At 34.7% G+C, this 21,830-nt stretch overlaps 1 long non-coding RNA gene across 1 annotated transcript; it reads left to right on the top strand.

Moving 5' to 3' along the window:
• The first annotated feature begins 570 nt into the window (after positions 1 to 570).
• On the top strand, positions 571 to 12,345 carry LOC120139454. The gene is made up of 3 exons (XR_005517641.1): positions 571 to 580; positions 12,022 to 12,026; positions 12,161 to 12,345. It is a non-coding gene; the product is annotated as an uncharacterized LOC120139454 (long non-coding RNA).
• The last annotated feature ends 9,485 nt before the right edge of the window (positions 12,346 to 21,830 follow it).

Genomic DNA, 21,830 nt, shown 5'->3' with positions numbered 1-21,830 from the left:
CATTAGTGGCCAGTATCCATGGGGGCTGAATCTTGTTATCATGCACCATGAAATTCCTCCCATTCCAGAGGTTCCAAAGTAATACAAGAAAGCAAGCAAGGCCATATAGATCCAAGTTAATAATCACCAAGTCTAACCAATCCAATGGAAAAATAAGTTGATTAGACAAGAACGTACCCTGCATACCTACACAAATAAAAGTTTATTGGTAATAAGAGAAATCCCGTAAAATATGAACTACTATATCTTCTTCCAATCCACACATTGGGTAAAAACCATCACTTAAGCCAGTTTCACGTAACCACTTACCAACAGGTAATCCACCATGAGCCACACTCCAAGAAAAGATCTTAATCTTAGACAGGATCTGTAGTTTAACAACTATTTTCTAGACTCTGAAAGTAGACGTCGGATAATGATTGGGATGTTGATGCCACCAGTAATCCAAATAGATAGAGTATATACCGGAATCATGATTATCCCATATGATGACTTCCCTTTGGATTGGAGCAATAGAGGTCGAAAAAATCAAGTCAGAGTCAATGACGTTAAAAATATGATATACCTTTGACTCGTTCTAGTTAGAAGTTCAAATGTGCATGAAAAACTATACATATAACTATTGCATGGGAATATATGAGTAATTTCTAGTAAGGGAAACTAACTTTGACCCACCCAATTTATCCTTAGTTATATGGATGTAGCTATCCTGTCCAACTCTCCAATATAGTGCACCTGAAAAAGCCTGAATGGTTTTGTGAATACCTTTCCTCGTATAGGAGCTTTTGTTACCAATAGAAGTGCCAAGTATATCACTATTTCAACAATACTTCGCTTTCTATACCCGTTCCAACAAGCAATCTGAGTATTGAATTAATCGCCATGCTTGTTTACCAAACATTGCCAAGTTAAATGACCGTAGATCATGAAAACATTGGCCAACATTGCTCAGGAATCTTTCTGGTCCACCAAAAACGTCGTATGATACCAGAGATCGTATTAAGCAAGTGCTCAGGGAGTAGATAACAAGACATTGCATATTGCGGTAAATCTTGAGCAACAGATTTAAGGAATACTTCCCTACCCTCGTAAGATAACAATTGCTATGTCCATTCTATAACTTGTGCATGAACCTTATCCCACAGATATCGAAACGTACGAGTTTTATTTTTACATATGTAAAGCGGGTGTTCCAAATAATGACCAAAGCAATCAATTGCCTGAATACCTAGAATATTCACTATTTGATTATGATTCCCTCTAATAATTTGTGGACTAAAATATTTGACAACTTTATCCAGATTCACACATTAGCCAGATACGGACACATAAAGCAATCAAGTTGTGCTTTATGAAATAGAGAAGACAAACATTAACTTAAAAACAAAAAGAGAAAAGGTGATAACGGGTCCTCTTGTGTTAAACCCCTTAAAGGGGGTGAATTCATGGGTGAGAGAGCCATTGACCTGAGCCGAGAATGTGACCGTTGTGACACACTACATTATCAAATCAATGGAAACCAGAACTGAAACCTTGTTTAGTCACCATCCCTCGTAGAAAGCTCGATTCCACCCTATCATATGCTTTTTCAATATCTAGTATCAACGTGACTCCTATGTTTATTCCATTCTTTACAGAATTCATGTAATGTAATAGCTCGTGGACTACTAGAATATTATCAGAGATCTGTCGTCCCTGGAGGAAAGCTGCTTGATTATCACTTATGCATAATTGCATATATTCCTTTAAGCAGTTAACCAGTACCTTGAATATGATCTTGTAAATCACATTGCATAGGCTGATTGGTCGTATCTGTTTTATATGCCTGGGTTCCTCGACTTTATGAAATAGCATTAGTACTGTTTGATTCAGCAAGGAGATACCCATCTCACGTCGGAGAAGTTGTAGACAAATATCAACCACGTCCTCTCCAATAAGGTTCTAATACAATCGAAAAAGCTAGCTGGAAGACTGTCAGGTCTCAGTGCCTTTCAAGGATTAGTGTCTTTGAATGCGTATATAACCTCTTTCGGGGTAAACGGTTTACATAAACTAACATTTATGTCTGGTGTTATAACTTCTTCAATTACATCTCGATCATTGGATAAAAGGTTGGATGAGGTTAAGAGTTACTGGAAATACTCAACAATGGTCGTCTTCATATCGTGTATTCTAGTTATCCATAGACCAACATCATCAAATAAGCCGCTAATATGATTCTTTTTCTGCCATTGGGTAGAATGCTTATGGAAAAAACTCGTATTATCATCACCATGGCCAAGGCATTAAAACGTAGAGCCCAATATTGCTCCTCTTTATCCAAAAGATGTTTAAGTTCAATCTTAGCAACACGTAGCTTAACCATTTGACGATCACTTGAACGTGCATTAAAGCCTTCGTTAATTTGTTTCCGCAATCCTTTGGTCTGAGCTTTATTAATCTTGGCACGATCCTTTGCCACTCGTGTAAGGACTCACCTACAACATCAGTTTTGTTTAAAGCAGTGACATTCGTTGTCACCCAAGCATCTTGTACGGTAAGACCAAGTTCAAACACTTCAACTTACATTCCACTAATCCTTAAGTGGCAAGTGGCAAATAGCAAAGCCCTGATTGTTACATTTTCTTCTGTTTAATAAGAAGCAATTGGTCACTCCTGCAGAACTCAGTGAGCGATTGTCGGATATTCGATTTGTTCGACTATCAACTATAAAGTATGCAATTATACTCTTGCTTGTCAATTATGGTTTTATTGATATAAATATATATATATATATATTTAAGTTCCCTTCAAGTTTGGCTTACCCATATTTATTACTTGCTAGGGCCTTGATAAAGCATTGCTATACATACACCTCATCAGGTAGATGACAATATATTTTTGAACTCTTTGCAGGAATTTGTTGAAAGGAGACACGCTTTACGGTTGTTGGGCAACCATAGGAGTGTTGACTGAAAAGGGACTCCAAAGACTAGTTCAATCGGGCAGAGCTATTCCATATGGAAAATTGGATGCTTAGATGAAAATACTGTTTCTCTTTTCTTGTTTGGTGTTGCTTATGAGCAGAATTGTAAGGAGCTTAATCAATTCTTCCTTCGAAAATCCAAAAAAATTAATGGAAGTTGGATGGTCTTCTCGATGCAGGCGGTGCATAATCATCGATGAAAGGGCATAAAATTATTATTTCTCCCAGGGTATTAAAATTCATTGAATCGGCCCTGCTTGTACCTTCGATCTACAAGCCTTTTAAGACGCCTAACTATGTTTGAAACGAAAATAGTCACACAGAGCATATGAATCATGATTATAATAGTTCCAGTTTGTATTTAGTGAGAGAAAATAATGGTCAGACTGATCCATAAATTTTGAAACCACTTTATCCTGTGGGTAACGTTGTAGCCAACTTTTAGAGGCAATAAATCTATCCAAACATTTATCAATATGAGTACCATATCGAGCCTCATACAGTGAACTACCCTTTCGACGACCTTATATCGACAAGACCATTACAATTTAACGCATCTCCAAAGTTATCAATGTGAGTACGTTGTTTACGTCTGCCTCCACTCTTTTCATTACCACTTAGCACCTCATTAAAATCCCCTCCAACTACGCATGGCAGAGGAGAAGCGTTTCGTAAGTTATTAAGCAAGGTCCAAGTTTCCTTTTTGATTGGAATTGGATATGTAGTAAAGATCAATGAACCGAAAATAGTTTTGTTCACTATACACTATGATATCAATATGATTCGACGAGTAAGACAAAAGATCAACATTTATTTCATTGTTCCAAATCAGCATAAGCATGGTACATTAGCTATCCCAATCTACTGCAAAACAATTCTGCACACCTAAACGATTACGAACAATATCACTTTTATTATTCTTTAACATAGTTTAACATTAGAAAATGATAGACATAGAACGATTGGCGAGCACCGAAGGCACTGAACTGTCGCAGTATTTAAGATTCAACGACAGTTCCAACATAACAGATGCATGACGTCTGGCGGGGCTGTCCTACAGCCTCCGTCGATATCTTTTTAGTTTTCCAAGATGCCCCAACAACACTATCGAAAGTAGAGGACACTCTACATCGTTTCGAAGTGATGAGATTAGTAACTTCATATCTTTTTAAATAAATTAACAAACCACAGTTCTTGTCTGCTGTGTAACCACCCGAGGCCTATAAGTACACTAGAAAAATACCAATAGTATGTAAAACAACGACAAATTTTTTGGGAGATAGATATTGTGAATAACCTTATCTTTTTTTTATATATATTTTAAAATTTTCCGAATATACCGGCACCTGATAGATTTCGAATCCCAAAGGGATCTTAGGGTCCGTTTGGTTATAGAAAATATAGTCTATTTTCATTTTCTTAGAAAATAGAAAATATTGAAGACAATGTGTTTGGTTGTAAAATTAGAAAAAAAAGTTTGGATAATAAAAACAGAAATAAGTGAAAATATAAAAACATAAAAAAGATATTTTCAGTATTTTTATTAAAATTATTTTGAAAAATTGAAAACTAGGAAACAAAAGATCTAGGTTTTTAAGTTACCTTATATAAGTTCAAACCATTCTAACGATAAATTTTTTGTCATAATGGTATCGAGAACCCTCAAATTTTACAGAATAACAATATGGTCCCTAATTTTTTTATACTCCTTAAATTAATTTTTTTAATAATTTATTTTTGTATTATTTTTCATATTTAATGTATGAATATCTTAATAATTGTTAATGTTTTATATTTTAAATTTTAATAATTTCTTAATTTTTTTAAAATTAAATAAATCCTCAAAACATTTTTAAAAAAACTAATTAGACCCTTTCACTTAGCCAAAAAACCAATTAAGTCAATATATCATATTATTGTCCATCGTGTACTATCACAAACAACATCATCAACTATCACAGTAATATTATAGACCATATAAGCTTTGTAAAGTATTACGTAAGCGTCATGACAATCAACGTTTTATTTTGTTAATCAAAAGGTTAGATTATTTTCTCACATTAAGGTCATGTTTAGTGCAACAACAAAAATACAAACTTCATTAGTTTTTTTAAGTTTTAGGCCTTAAATACCGCGAAACATTTTCTTATTTTAATGACACTTTTGTATGTCTTGCAAAAAATAATATTCTTTTTGTTTTTTAATTTAATTGATGTTCAATATACATTAACATTATTATGTTTGTTGTCGACCGCTGGGGAATATTAGTTCTCTTATTTTTTATATTATGTATTTATTTTTTTTCTTGAATCTTTTTAATTTTTAACAAGTATCTTTGTCCATGTGGCATGATTTTTCTCTGCTCTTATGGCGCGTGTTTCCTCTGCTCTTGTGGCACGATCCTTATATTTTTTGGTACGTTTTTGGTTCTCACACAAAAAACAATCACAACAAATATTTTCTGATTGGTTAGTCGGTGATCACGTATAATCAAATCTCCTCTTTTGGTTAACGGTCGTTTGGCGATGTAATCAGAATTGTGTAGCGAAGCAGCCTGCCAGATTATTTGGTTCACTCTCCACTCCTTTATCACTTCGTCAAGCCTCACATTCAACAAAGACAATGAATTTGTATGAAGGTTATTGAGTTTTGATATTGGTCGTCATTCTCAATGGAATGTTTTAATTTTCTTCGTACTTTTAGGTTTATTATTTACTTTTGTTTGAGTATTTTGGTGACTATTGTCTCCAAATTTATTCTAATGCGTTGTAATTTTGATTCCTTCTATTATTAATAAAATCCAGTTGTCATTGTTCAAAAAATATTATTTTATAAAAAAATTCTTATTAAATTTTATTATTTTATATTTGTATAACTCATATGTTCAATTTATATAATAAAAGTTTTAATAATTGTTTTTTAATTTAATTATTTAATAACTATTTTCATCTTTATCTTTGAAAAATTAGATACCAAATATATTTTCACTATTTTTTTTTGAATTCAACTTTTCGTTTATATTAACTAAACATGTTTTCTAATTTTTAAAAATTGAAAATGAAAACCATTTTCTAAAAATAAAAATAAAAAATATTTTCTAGAATCAAACCAACTCTTAGTTTTCGTTGCGTATCTGGACTCACATAAATTCTAATATCCTATAATAATTTTCTTTTAACCAAAATCATAATTTCTTGGAGGGTACGTATATAAAGGACCAATTCATATAAAATCCGTTGCACTTGTGGCGCACGTGGTCGCAAGCATGGGTTGCATGGCTTCTGCCAACGAAATCCTTGTAGACAAGGAGAGGATACATGCATTCTATAGGTGCCATTAATATTAACTATAAGCCAGTAAACGTGGGTTATATAGAAGCATCGTACTCTCATAGTTTTATGGTCAACATCAGTGGAATCCACGCATAAAGCACCAACCAAAATAAGAACCTCCGTGTACTGTAATCAGGAAGTCAACTTTTGTGAAAATCCAGTGATTCCACCTGTGTCTTATGAATTTCCTGGAAATTAAACAATTTCAAGTTATTTTGAAGAACGTTCATACAGATAAAACTGATGAGGTTTACTTGGACTAGAACTGTAGGGTAACCGGTTTCTAATTGTCCGCCACTAATCACGGGTTTGTGATTGTAGTACCTCGCATCTGACGTGTTACCCACACGCCACCATCGATCTAGTTACCACCGCCAATGATGGAAATCAACCCTACACAGAATGGGAGGAAGCACATAGAGATGATCCATTGCCCCCCTCCACAGTAGCCGAAACTGTTCCACCATTGTGCCATCTGAAAGGGAAACCAAGAGTGGAGCCCATTGACACCATAGCCATACAATATACCAGGTGTAAACGTCCATTTTCGTCCGAGGATTTATATTTTATTTTGATTTTGTGTTATTATTTTAATATTATATAGTTATATAGTTTTTTTTAAATAATTATACACGTATAGTATTTTTAAAATATTTAATATTGAAATATATGTATTATATATAGTTTTGAAATATATATATATATATATATATATATATATATATTATATATATTATTATATATTATTAATTATTATTTTTATTTGATTTTTGTCTTATGCCCAATAAAAGTTTAGTCCATATCCAATATGATGCCCCACTTTTCTCACGTTCTTAAATCTATAAGAAAACATGTCTTGTTTGAAAGATGTCTTTTATTGAAAGTATTAAAAAGCAAAATGAAGTGAAATATCAGTTCATTGAATATCAAATAAACAAATTACACGTTTTGTCTTAAAAAATTATAGACTTTTGGCACGTGTTAGGATTGATGGGTTAATTTGGGAAGGTGGTGCAATTTGGTTCTGTTTTGTTTTCTTTCGTTTTCATGATTTTCATGTAGGATATAGACAAAATAACGCAACTCATACACTCCACTAGTAGACCCTTTACAGAGCATGTCTTATTTCAGTTCTTAGGAATCTTCCATTCGTTCCAGTTTTATAGATTTTTTCGGCAAAAGTAGTGCAGAAATCAATCTAAAAATAAAACTCCTGAGTGTTTTTGTGTAGTTAAATATAACAGATGTTTCTTAACTCCCTTAGTCTACCTTACATCGAAACTCATTCTCAATTCGCATTTACTTTTAGGCATTACAACATTTCTTTAAATTATGCTTCATTAACTTTGAAGTCCTCACTTTTGATTTTGCTGGGAGATACATCTCGAACATAGAGACTAGTGTGATGATTTGAATGTAATCCTATTAATAAAGTTATGGCTATTGATATGGCTCATTACTTTAGCGGAATACCCCTTATTAGAGGATTCAAGTGTCATAAAGTCATTGACTTGAAAACTTGAGTGGAACTCACTTCATAAAACTCAGACATTACCTCCAAAGATTAACAACTTACTACTTTCAGTGGAGTGCCCCCAACAATGTTAAAATTAGTTTTCGTTAATTCTCTGAGCTTTTGATTTCAAGATTTTCTAAGCTTGTCAAGAAGAATATGTTATAGTCTTTGTGTCGTTGAAAGTCAAGAAACTTTATCTTGAGAGATCAATTTCCAAACTATTGATCTAAGCTGAATCCATTTACTTCATCATTTCATTTGTGAAGAATTGTATATCTTCGTTGAACGCTCTCAACAGTATGCTTACTAACTTGTCTTGAAATGTCATGCATCGAAGATGCACCATATTGTCCACTTCCATACTTGCCTGAGTATTTGTTGGCTTTATTGTGTGCGGAAAATGTTACCTTTGTTTGTTTTTTTGGGTAAAAGATATGGATCTTGTTTTTTTTTTTCAAAGAATATGACCTCTTCATATGTCAAAAGGCTATAACCTTTATTCTAAAATGTGCATTTCATTATATTTGATATTCACTGAATTTCAGAAATGCTTAATTGCTCGTATTAATAATTAAAATGTTCATATATAAAAAGAAAACTTTAAACAAAACATATTATTCTTTAGGTATCACAACCCCATGGTAAGTTGGCGAAGACCTCTTCTTGTTTTGTCCCAAGATGCCCAGTTCCTCGGTTGTGGCATTAAGTCTTTGTTTCCCCATGATTAGGATCTTTTGCAGCACTGGTATTTTTTGAATTGTTGAAGTGGATGTGATTTTTGTCTCACAACCTCTGGATGATTCTCTTGAATGTGGGGCAGTTTTCGATGGAATGCCCCAGGATACCACCATGGTATTTGCAATATGCGCTCTCATCATACCACCTATGATACGATGGTTTTAGGGGATCACTAGATAAGGCAATACCATGTGTGTATCGTATAATTGTTGAAACAACTCTTGATATGTCATGGGAACAAGGTCGAATTACCATGGAGTATTTAACACTGTAGTCGTCGTTGCCTTTGGTTGTGAAACGGTGATGCCCTTCTTAGAAATAGCGCTCACATTGTTGACCTCCCCTTCTTTACTCTTTGAGGATCGCCTCTTGTGGGACTTATTTCCCTCGATCTTTCCTTGTTTGATGGCCATTTTTATCATTTCACCGGCCATCATAATATCGGCAAAGCTCCTAGAGGTAATTGAACTAAATGCCTGAAGAATGGAGTCTTCAAGGTGTACACTAAGATCTTCCTCATATCTCTTTCATCCAAGGAAGGATGAACCTGCACGACTAAATCTTTCCATCTTTGTACGTACTGCCAAAAACTTTCGTTGGCCTTTTTCTCTGTCCCTTGCAACATTATCCGATTTGTCCTTATCTCGTTTATGTGCTTGTATTGCTTGAGGAATGACTTAGCCAAATCCTTCCAAGTTCAGATATGAGATCTATTCAGCTGATTGTACCACTAGATAGTTGAACATGATAACCTTTCCTAGAAGTAGTGGATCAGGAGTTGGTCATTTCCAACATGCCCCATCATCTTCTGGGAACACATGGTTATATGAGAAGAAGGGAAACTATTCCCATAAAAAAATTTAAAGTCTAGGACTATGAACTTTGGAGGCAGTGTCAGGTCTGAGACCAGGCTTAGCGCCATGGCAAAAATTCAATAGGAGTCCTCATCCCCTTTGACACTCTTATTCTGGTTCTCTAATTATCTTATTTTTTTCTTCCATTTTTTAGACTTATCCTCCTCGTCAAGGTCTGGAATATGATGGTCTTTTAGATTTGTTACTGAAGCCTGTGCCTTCATTGCAGAAAAGTCTCCCGGGTACCCTTGAAAGTTCTCGGGACCACTCGAGGGTTCGTTGTGACACAAGGACACTTCAGTTTCATTATTGAAAGATGAAAATAAATTTCCATTCCAAGTTTTATTTAGCCTTTCCTTCAAACCAGAGATATACTAAACCAAATGACTTGAATTATCCAAAACCAGAGACAATTTCCTTGCATCAACTCATCCACATAGAGATGGTGATGGCCAAAGAGATACTCATCCTTGTCAAGAATACAAGGATAGAATTCCAAAAAACAAAAGTAGTACATAATAATAAAGAATAATCCATTATAACAACATTCATGACAACAATGAACAAACATGTGAGGCTAGTAACCAAATCGTTTAAGCACTGGCAACCATAGACCCAATTTGTAATGAACTTCACTTATGGGTTGATGTGATAGTAATGTAACGGAGTGCAAAGGATCCTAAGGGTTCCCATCAATTGCTTACCTACATAATACTTTCGGATCACCGTCGGCCCCTTTCCATTGGCAAGTAGTTATCTACAATTTCATGAAGCAATATCACAGACGTAGTGCAGTCATATAGAATCCTCCGCTCTTGTGGCGTCTAAACCCTTGTAAGTCGTGTATCGAGCCCAAGCCTTATGATTCCCTAAACGCCATTTCCCAAGATCTTGTGCGACGGTCCCACACCCGATGTTCCATATTCGCAACAACGATATACTTCTCAAAATCTATAAACCATGCCATTGTTTAAGCAAACGTAAAAAACCAAATATCGTAATATATGTTGAAACAAAATGGACGAGCAATATATGTCAAATGAAATGGACAAACAATAATTGGTAAAGGAGAATCATAACATCACCGAATATTGAATGCAATGACAGATATTTGGATTTGATTCTCTTGAATGAAGAGCATTAGTATAGCACAAAGCAAAGATACCACATCGAGTGTGGAAAAAGTCATGTTCCTTGCATCAGATCTCCACAAGAATAGAGATGATGCCATAGAAATTCCTTCCCAAAGAGTTGAAGAAAAGGTCGCACTACAGCAGAATAGGTTTGCAGCGCCATATTTATTTTGTTTATAGCGTGGCGTTTGCATAAAATACGCCACAAAAGTGCACAATTCGCACCGTTTCAATGAAAGTGTCACAATTCGCACCGTTTCAATGAAAGTGTCACAATATTCATGTACGCTACATAATTATATATCGTGACGTTTTTGGGTAAACAGCACTAAAGACACGTACTTTAGTGGAGTTTGAATAAACAAACGCGGTTATAGAACAATATATAATTGTGTTTCTATAAAAATACCGCTAAAAACTAGTTGTGGTTAGGGATGGTAACGGGTCGGGTTCGGGCCGAGTATTGGTCCCCTGTTCCGTCCCCGTTTAAAAAACCGATACCCGTCCCCGTTAAAAAATCGTGGAGATTTAAACGGGGATCCCCGTCGGGTAATCGGGAAAACCGCGGGGAAACGGGTATCCCCGTTTAGCATAAACAATTATTTAAACGGGTATTGGGCCGGGAATTGGGTCGGGTATTAGGTCGGTATTGGGCCGGGAATCGGGCCGGGTATATATATATATATATTTAAATTAAATATATATTTTTTATTTAAATTAAATTTATTAATATTATATATATATATATATAAATAATTATTTTTAATATTTATCGGGTCGGGTATCGGGGCGGGTAATCGGGGCGGGGATTACCCGTCCCCGTCCCCGTTTAAAATAAATGGGTTTTCACCGTCCCCGTCCCCGTTTATCATCCCCGAACCTGACCCGTTTAATTCGATTTTCGATTTTCTCCGTCGGATTCGATTTTTTTTGCCATCCCTAATTGTGGTGTTTCTTTAAGTAAATGCCGCAATAAAAATCATATATCCCCAGTTATTACGCCTGATCCCTAATTTATCAAATACTCTTTTTCTCACCGATCTACTTTTACTCTCCATTATCGTCTCGTTCATCTTTCTCTGTTGTGTCGCCTCGCTCATCTTTCCCTGTCGTGTCATCTCGTTCATCTTTCTCCGACACTGTCGTCAGTCACAAATCTATTAGCCTCTTTTCTTTTCTTCTTTCATGCGCATCTTCTAGGTAACAGTAATGAAAGCGGGGTCAAGACTAGGAACTAGTCTTATTTTTCCCACCATTTTGAATCCGCACGTCTCTGATTTTCGTAATTATCTTTGCCTTAAAATTGTTAGTTGTTTCAATTTAATTTCTCGTGCGATCTAAGCTAGAAATTATATGTGTTAAGTATCCAATTGATTCTGATTTTACTTATAACTAAAAGTAGAAATTTTGTTAATTTTTTCCGTTTGCATTGAAAAACAAGATGATTTTATTAGTTGTTTTGATTTCCCTTTTGATCTGTAAGAATTTGTAAAAGTGTTTCAATGAGTTTGTAATATTTCTATCCTTTTTTTTATAGATACCCTTTTACATGATTTACGCAATTTTCTGGTTTATTTATTGAAGTATTTTTTTATGTTTAAATGTGGGTTTCTTTTTTTTAGGTAATTTACAGGCCGATTAAATAGGATAAACTTATTAGAACCGTAATAGAAAGGATCAATAAAGATCATTAGTGGGAATGGCTTGTTGAGGATGCTTAGAGTGCTTATTGAAGCTCTTGAACTTTTTGATGAGTTTTGTTGGTTTGGCAATGGTTGGATACGGGATATATTTGTTTGTTGAGTATAAAGATATTGTATTTCTTTTTTCTTAATCAGCTGGAATGCTTTCTGCTTCTAAGATCACCTAGTGCTCACTGGAGGTTTTTTTTTTCCATTTCAATAGGAAGTCATGTGCTTATTTGAGTGGAATTCTCTTATGTTCTCGTGTTTTCAACTATCTGTTTCCCAATTTTGCAGGTTTATATATTTATTTGTTGGAGTTGGTCTGGTTCTCTTTGTTATCTCTTGTGTTGGTTGTATTGGAGCTGCAACACGAATTTATACTGCTTGATTTGTGTATCTTAATTACTCGTTTGATGGTTAAAAAGTGGAAATGATATGTCGCATAGATCGGTTCACAAACATAGACGTAGGGATTCAAACGGTGGAAGAAACAAAAAATGAAAAATTAACTGATATTGGATCTTTAGAAGTACCGGATGCAGTTGAAGAAACTGTAGAAATTAAAGGTAATGTTCCACACTTTATTTAAATGGTGGTCGATTTTTCTTATTGATTTGATTTTGAAAACTTACACTGAATAATTTCTTACATAGCTGAAAATGGTTGAAGGCGCAAGACTAGAGAGCACACTACGTTGAAGGAATTATACCAATTTCCTCCTATGTGGATAAAAAAGTTGCTCAAGTGAAAGCTAAAGCTGAAGCGAGAGAAATAATATAAAGACTTTCAAAATCAATTTCAAGCTATGAAGAAGATGCTACAACACAATCAAGCATAGAATCCACCATCTTTGGTGATTTCTTAGGTTCATGCTCTCTTTATTCTAGTGATCAATGTTAAACTACATTTCACTTTAATGTTTATAAACTTTGATTTATTTTTATTGTTAAATATTTCTACTTAATACATGTTGTAATTAAATTTGAAATTTGTTGTTATTTAATAATGTTACATGATATTTAATTTGGATAATACATAGCAAAAAACAATATTCCAAAATCAGTTTTCCCTAGCGGCATTTGTAAAACAAATGTCGCTACAATGCAGGCTTTTGTGGTGTTTTGGGATAATACGCCTCTAATGGCATAAACAATTATGGCGTTTGTAAAAAATGCCACTATATATATAGTCACTAGCGGTGTGTACAAAAATTTCCACTAAATAACATAACATATAGCGACATTTGTATCCTAAAACATCACTAAAGATAAGATAATTAACAACTTTTGTATCCCAAAATGCCATGCATGAAATTCATCCCTAAGCTTCCATGTGTACCCTTGCTACAAAAAGAACAAAAATAGAGAATAAAATAGAAATAAATAACTAGTGCAAAATAAAATAAAAATATATTATTTATATACATAGTACAAATTTTTGTTGCGTAGGCAACAAAATTCGTTCAGGAAAGAAGGGCAAACTCTTGGGCATCGTGAAATAACGACACCAATTTATCACGTAGGATAGGTGCTCCATTGTACGCCTTCATTCATTGACCATTCACCTTAAAGGTTGACTTATCATCAATGTGCTTGATTTCTACTACGCCATGGCTATGGACTTTATGTACGATGAACAGTCCTGACCATCTAGATTTAAGCTTGCCTAGAAATAGCTTGAGTCATGAATTATATAGCAATACTTGTTGTCCAGGAAAAAATTGGCTAGGAAACTTTTTTTTGTCATGACATCTTTTCATATTTTCCTTGTAAAGGCAGTCATTTTCATACGTCTAAGCTCTAAATTCATCCATTTCATTAAGCTCCAACAATCTTCTTTCTCCAACAAGCCGTGCATCCATATTTAGTTTCTTAATGGCCCAAAATGCTTTGTGTTCCGATTCCACGGGCAAATGGCATGCCTTGCCAAATACTAGCTTGAATGGTGACATTCTGAGTGGTGTTTTGAATGTTGTTTGGTAGGCCCATAGTGACTCATCGAGCTTCGACGACCAATTTTGCGCTTGGGGTTGACCATATTCTCAAGAATTTGTTTGATCTCACGAATAGAGAACTCAACCTACCCATTAGTATGGTGATGGTATGTCGTGGCAATTTTGTGGCACACCCTGTATCTTTTCAGCTCTTTGGCATTTAATTTGTTGTCAAAGTGAGTACCTTCATCACTGATAATTGCTCGTGGTGCTCCAAAACGTGTGAATATGTTTTTGTGCAAGAATTTCAACACGGACTTGGAGTCATTGAGAGGTGTGGCCGCGACTTCAACCCATTTGGGAACATAATCTACTGCCAGGAGTATGTACAGATCACCAAAGGATGATGGTAAAGGTCCCACAAAATTGATCCCCCATACATCGAAGAAGGCATCTAAGTTGATAAAGCTAAAGTGGAAATAATTGAGCATTTTTCTCCACCCACCACTGTGAAGGGCATATGAATTTTACTAGGGCATAAGAATTTTCCTAGGGCATGTAGGATTCTACATGCGGTTCATCAAGGACTTTTCAAATATTTCAAAGCCTTTGTGTTTGCTGCTTCAACAAAAACAACCATTCGTGTTCAATAATGAATGCGTCAACACGTTCACTGGTCTAAAGAAAAACTTGCCTCGGCACCAATTGTTGTTCCACCTGACTGGGATGCCCCTTTTGAGCTAATGTGTGATACAAGTGACTATGTTGTAGGGGCAGTTTTAGGGTAAAGAAAAGGTAAAATCTTCCATGTCATCTATTATGCTAGTCGTACCCTTAATGATGCATAACTTAATTATACTACCACTGAAAAAGAACTGCTTGTCGTGGTATTTGCTTATGATAAGTTTAGGTCATATCTTATAGGAACTAAGGTCATTGTACATACTGATCACTCTGCCATCAAGTACTTAGTTAATAAAAAAAGATGCAAAACCTAGGCTTATTAGGTGGATATTCTTGCTACAAGAATTCAATTTGGAGGTAAAGGATAGGAAGGGTACTAAAAACCAAGTAGAAGATCACTTGTCTAGGCTAGAGAATAAAAACATTTGCCATGACATGAAGGGTACACTGACATAGTTAACTTTCTTGTTAGTGGTGTTATGCCTCCATATTTATCTAGCTAGGGCAAGAAAAACTTTAGACATGATGTACGCCACTATTACTGGGATGAACCATTCCTATTCAAGCAAGGCGGCGACCAAATAATTCGTAGGTACGTCCTTGAAGAAGAACATAATGAGATCCTATTTCATTGCCATACATTTAGTGTGGAGGGCACTTTGGTGGGATGAGGACTACTGCAAAGTTCCTTTAATTTGGCTTCTACTGGCCCACTTTGTTCAAGGATGCGCATGACTTCTATAAGTCATGTGATTGTTGTCAGTGCCCTGAGAGCATATCGAAGAGAAATGAGATACCATGGAAAAACATTTTGAAAATTTCCAAGGTATGCCCGATTTTTGAAGGACCTTTGCACAACAAAGAGAAACCTTACCGGGAACGAGAAGGTAAATCTAGAAGAACATGTCTCAGTCGTATTCAAACAAAAGTTATCACCGAAATTGAAAGACCAAGCTATGTTTGCAATACCTTGTAAAATTGGTAAAGTTGGGATAAAACGAGCCATGTGTGATCTTGGCACTTTTATTAATGTAATGCCTCCTCTGTTTACAATATGATTACTAATGCACCCATGAAGCCTACAAAAATATCAATTCATCTTGTCGACAATCTGTCATTTACCCAGAAGGACTCTTGGAAAACGTGGTAGTTGAGGTAAACAATTTAATATTTCCTGCTTATTTTTATGTAATTGACATGGAGAATGATTGCACAAGCACATCTTTTGATATCCTATTGGGGCATCCTTTCCTAAGTATTGCACACACGAAGATTGACGTACGAAGTGGGATTTTAACTATGGAATTTGATGGCGAGGTTGTTAAGTTTGATGTGTATAAGAAAATGAAACACCCAGATAAAGTGGCAAGCATAAATTATGTTGGTATTATTGATCCTTTGGAAAATGAGTTTGTAGAAACTAATGTAACCAAAATATGAATATTAATGAATATTAAAAAAATATGAATACGAAAGTCTCCAACTATCGGTTCACCTAGATCGAGTATTTAAAAGAGAGAAACTATAGGAGTGTAAGCTATTAAGCTTAGTGTGCCTTTAAAGTGTACGCAAACAAAAGTCAAAACACAAACAAATACACTGGTCGATTCAATCAGATATATTCATGATCTGAAGTCAACTAATAATAAATCATAATCCGATTCAAATAATGATATACATGATTTGGATGTTAAGGAAACTCTTATGCACCCACCCATACTCTAATCACACCATAAGAAGAATGGGTTCCCCATAACCGCTCAAACTACAATCACACCCTATTCGAAGCGTACCATCTGCCACACAGACAGAGGCCACAAAATCTAAAAAGTGATATTCACCCCGTCGAGTGAATGCACTGAACTTCCCTATCAAAATTTGTTCCAATATGACTTGCAAATGAAATACATATCCAAAGTCCGATTCGAATAACACATATTCAAATAACAATATTTCATGAAAAAACATTTTTGAAGCATATATTCTGATTATGATTCCAATTCCGATAATTCAATGCAATAACATATTTAGTATGCACAATATAAATTTAAATTTTAACAAATTAACAAACATCACATGACATTTATCCGAGTCACGCTTGAGTCAATTTTCACAATTAAACATGCTTCCAAATAATTTCTAAATCAATCAAACAAGCAATAAATCACTCAATACAAATATAGCACTGAGTAGAGATACACCTTGACAATATAGCTAACAATGACCGTAACGTCAATCACTATCAACTCGAGCAGTGGATCGACCAGAATCAATGCCTACGATAAATATTTAAAAATTAATAAATTATTCTAAATTTAACTACATAACTAGATGTAATCACCATTTTTATCCTAAAATCATCACAGCCATACCTGCTGCAGCAGCCATGCCTCACATCAATTACTACCAACAGCCCCATCCCGGGCTTACCCTGCCACCAACCGAGCAGACCCATACCTCAAACTTACCCTACCACCAAACACGTCAGGAAGATAATTTTTGATTGATAAATTTGTAAGGGTATATAACCCAACCAAAAAACACAAAGTAAGGAACCAATTTTTAACAACAATAAAAAACATAACCGAAAATTATTTCAAGCAAAGAGGTATTCTCTAGTTTTTTTATTCTTAGTTTATTTATTCAATTCTTGGAATGCAAAAAGAAAAAAAATTTTTTATAATTTTAATTCTTCGCTCCTTATATGAATTTTACGGTTTTAAAATATATATATAAAAGGACAGGGAGTGATTATTACCTTGCTGTCGGTGTTTCGTTGGGGTAGTAGTGTCGTCGGGGAGAAGGTTAAGTTTAGCCAGTGTGGTTTGGGTTGTGGCACCACTGTTTGGGGTGGTCAACCACAGGGTTGCTTCCTCGGCCAAGGAGGAGATGAAGAGGCTAGGATCGGTTCCATCGAGGTCCGCTGGCGAGGGGTTTCAGTGCGTCAGTGATTACTAGTTGAAGGTAATGACCCCATGTGTGGTGGCCGAGAAAGGAGCTCTTTGGTGGTTGGTCACTAACCGTGAAGAAAAAAAGGGAGGATATGTTAGGGATTTAGGAAGTTATCCGGTAGAATAAAAATTAGGGGAAGGAAGTAGAATTTATGTGATGATTTTGGGCAAATCACTCTAAGGTCCCTGGACCTTCAGCATGTTTTTTCGTTTCTGTCCCCAAACCGTGGGATAATTAGCCATAGGTTCTTTAAATTTAGGAATCTATTTGCATTCTGGTAACTAGTTTATGGGTAAATTATGGTTTGGTCTTTGTCTTTAGCTTAAATAGTATTTTAGTCAACTGTTCATAGGTAAAATCTCCCTTAGGTCCTTTATATCTTGTTATGTTTTACATATTAGTCCCCGAATCCCTACATTTTATTTATTTTATTTTTAGCACTTTAGTTTTATTACTTTCAATTTAGTCACTTACATGTTATATTCTCTACTTTATTTATTCCAATTTTGACATTTTACTTTCTGTTTATTTTATTTTAGTCACCAACTTATTAGAACTCTAACATTTATTTTATTGATCAAACTAACCCCCTAACTTTTAAATTTATGCAATTTGTTTCTTTTATTTATTTATTTATTTTTCAGCACTTTAAATTCCAAAATTTTAGTTTCTAGCACTTTAACTTGTTAACATTTTATTTCAGTCCTTTTTGTATTTCCAACACTTAGTTTTTAGTATTTGCATTTAGGCATCTTAATTTATTATTTCTTTTTATTTCAGTCATTGATCTTTGATAACTCCATAAAAAGACTCTATTTTTAGTCTTCTTACTTAAGTTATTACTCGTCTAAACAAAATATTCAAAACATAATAGTTGCATTTAGCTGCATTTAGGTTATATTTGCATGTGGTGGATAAGTTTTGCTTAGGCAACATTTGTTGGGTTTGACTGATGTTGCCGTGGAGAAAGGGCTTGTGTGGATTGTGTTTGTGTAGGAAATTAACTAAGAACATTTCAGTCGCAAAAAAGTATTTCTCAAGGGCCAGTAGAATAGAGAAGATAAAGATAGTGAGGAGCAGATTTATCTCGCCAAGGCAGGGTTTATCTTGCAAGTCTGAAGCGGATATGAAGAATTGCCTATGTCACATGCCAGTTGTACAATTACCTTCACATGCAAGCAAGCCCTCAAGATTCTGACAACAGCCAGTCACCTTTCCTTTTTTAGCCTGAACAAGAAAATAACGTGTATTAAGGGAATCTTTACTTGCACGAAACCCTAGGAGATTTCCCTTTGAAACCCTAAGAGATTTCTTAGCAACAACCGTCAAAAAGAGGTAAGGAAGTAAGAAGAGCTTTAACTGAAGCATGAGGGAGAAACTGCAGTGCTTCCCTACCATTTTCCAACTCGACCGTCCTTGGTGTCCTCCATAGCCAGGATATAGCAAAGCGGTGGTCAGGCCTCGAGAGAGGCTGGCCACCAGGGCAGACACAGTGTTGATCAGAGATGTCATGAAAGAGCCCGCGGTTTTCGGAGTCGTTCTTCCTTTGTTCTTTGTTTCTTTACTTTGCTTGGGGTTGTATTAAAACGATGATACTTTGGTGTTAGTCTTTGTTTTGTCGAAATAATTATTTTCTATTTATGAATGACAAATTATGATTTTTCTCATGATTGTTTTGTTCATTGTTTAAATATTTTGCCTTGACACTGTAAGAGCTTCAAGAGAATGCCTGGAGTCTAGGTGAAACACGTCTTGACAATGTAAGAGATTCGAGAGATAGTCGTTTGTCTAGATATTGATTCTTAGATTCAAGAGAATTAAGCTAGATCTACGTTAACAATAGAATGGATCCGGGATGGTGATGTTCTAACTTTTCTGCCTTAGAGATAAGGAGAGGGTTTTAATAGACTAAAAGGCATAAACGCTAAAGTAGGATATACAACAATTATAGTTCACGCAGAGAGGTATCGCTACAACAAGAGTCTAACAAACCAAGGGTTATAGTTAACACTGAGTAGTATTGCCATAACAACCATCTAAGAAGTCACTACAAGAAAATATACCTTTAATGACACACGAACGATGACACACGCTAATTTATGACTTGCAAAAAATATGTCATAAAAAAATGTCATTTTTTTAAAATCTGAACGATTTATTACTTACAATAATGTGTGTCATATTTAATAGTCATAATCCAAAAATTTTACAAAAACACGGAGTACACTTTTAATTGTGTTTCATCACACTTTTAATTGTGTTTCATCTGTAAAAAGTCGTCTTTTAATTTCCCCCCCATTATTTTCATCCTTTCTCGTTTCTTCCCCCCTCGATAATCAGTTCACGCCGCATGCTTCCCCCTTTTTCTCTTTGTATAAGTCCACTGGTTTGGCCATTCACCACAACGTAGATGAAGGGAGTCAAAATTCAAGAGTTTCCACAGGTATTCTTCGTTCTCTATTCTAATATTTGGGGTTTTATTGATTTCTATTTTGTTTGATTTAATGGGTTTGATGTTTTTACTTCATATATGTTGAAATTGAATCAAGATTTGTTGCTTGTTTAATTTTCTATTATTTAATTAATCGCTACTGATTTGTTCATTTCATAGGTTCTTTAAGCGGGTTATTTCGGTTTTTATACTTCATTGGACTTTTGTTCTAGTTCTTGAACTCTTTTTGCTTTTTGGGTTTTAATGGATTATGTATTTTTGTTCCAAAATGTTGAATTTTGATTGTCTTGTGATATATGTTTTTTATGCTTGTTGAAATGTTTACAGGCATATCTTATTTCCAAAGCCTATTCGTTTACCCTAATGCCAATTATTTGTTGCTTAAAAACTTTTGCATTTACCACATTGATGCTATATTCCTGTGAATTACTTATGTTATATTCCTGTGAATTTGTATGTAAAACCCTTTCTCTGTTACAACGGGAGAGACAATGTGTGTTTGTTAATGTTCATTTTAACTGAAACTCAAACTGGTGTCCAATCATAGATCATGAAAAACTTTTGATGGTTAATTAGTAAGTATGACAATCAGGCACTAAAAATAATTATAGAATTTCAGGATTGAAATTCTAACAAAAGAAGATTAAGATTCTTACTAGTGTTTCCAGTATCCCCAACTTCATCAAGAAGAATTCTAAAATTTCAGGATTGAAATTAAAACAGGTCCCACGAGTTCTTTGTAAAAACAACTATTTATATGCATGCATGTCATTCACTTAACAAAACGGTCTGTAGATTGTTACCATTCATTCTTTACCTGGAGTTGACGAAATTTTAGCAAATAAACACTAGATTATGCATATTAAGGATTATTTTCAACATACTTATAAGGAGAAAAAATAATAATAAATTTTGATTATACAGGCTCATAAGGACAATTATTACATAAATGTTAAACAGTTGGCACAATTGGACTAGGTTCATATGCAAACTTACAATATGCACTCATCAAGCCGTTTAATAAGTGAGGGAAAGTTTGTGTTTCCAACATTCATGTAGACAAATCATGTATTTCAGAAGTACCACACCAACATCAATTCATCAAGACACTTAAACTGGAGCATAAATCCCAAAGGATAATAGGATAAAAAGAAAAGGCAAGGAAGTAACAAATAAACTGGTCTCTAGTTAAGATAGAATTAATCAGTTCACGCCGCATGCTTCCCCCTTTTCTCTTTGTATAAGTCCACTGGTTGGCCATTCACCACAACGTAGATGAAGGGAGTCAAATTCAAGAGTTTTCCACAGGTATTCTTCGTTCTCTATTCTAATATTTGGGGTTTTATTGATTTCTATTTTGTTGATTTAATGGGTTTGATGTTTTTACTTCATATATTTGAAATTGAATCAAGATTTGTTGCTTGTTTAATTTTCTTATTTAATTAATCGCTACTGATTTGTTCATTTCATAGGTTCTTTAAGTGGGTTATTTCGGTTTTTATACTTCATTGGACTTTTGTTCTAGTTCTTGAACTCTTTTTGCTTTTTGGGTTTAATGGATTATGTATTTTTGTTCCAAATGTTGA

Source organism: Hibiscus syriacus, unplaced genomic scaffold (assembly GCF_006381635.1).
Source record: "Hibiscus syriacus cultivar Baekdansim isolate YM2019G1 unplaced genomic scaffold, ASM638163v2 tig00110747_pilon, whole genome shotgun sequence".
Classification (NCBI taxonomy): Eukaryota; Viridiplantae; Streptophyta; class Magnoliopsida; order Malvales; family Malvaceae; genus Hibiscus; species Hibiscus syriacus.
Note: the sequence above shows the minus strand (reverse complement) of the source record. Positions and strands in the feature narration are given on the sequence as shown.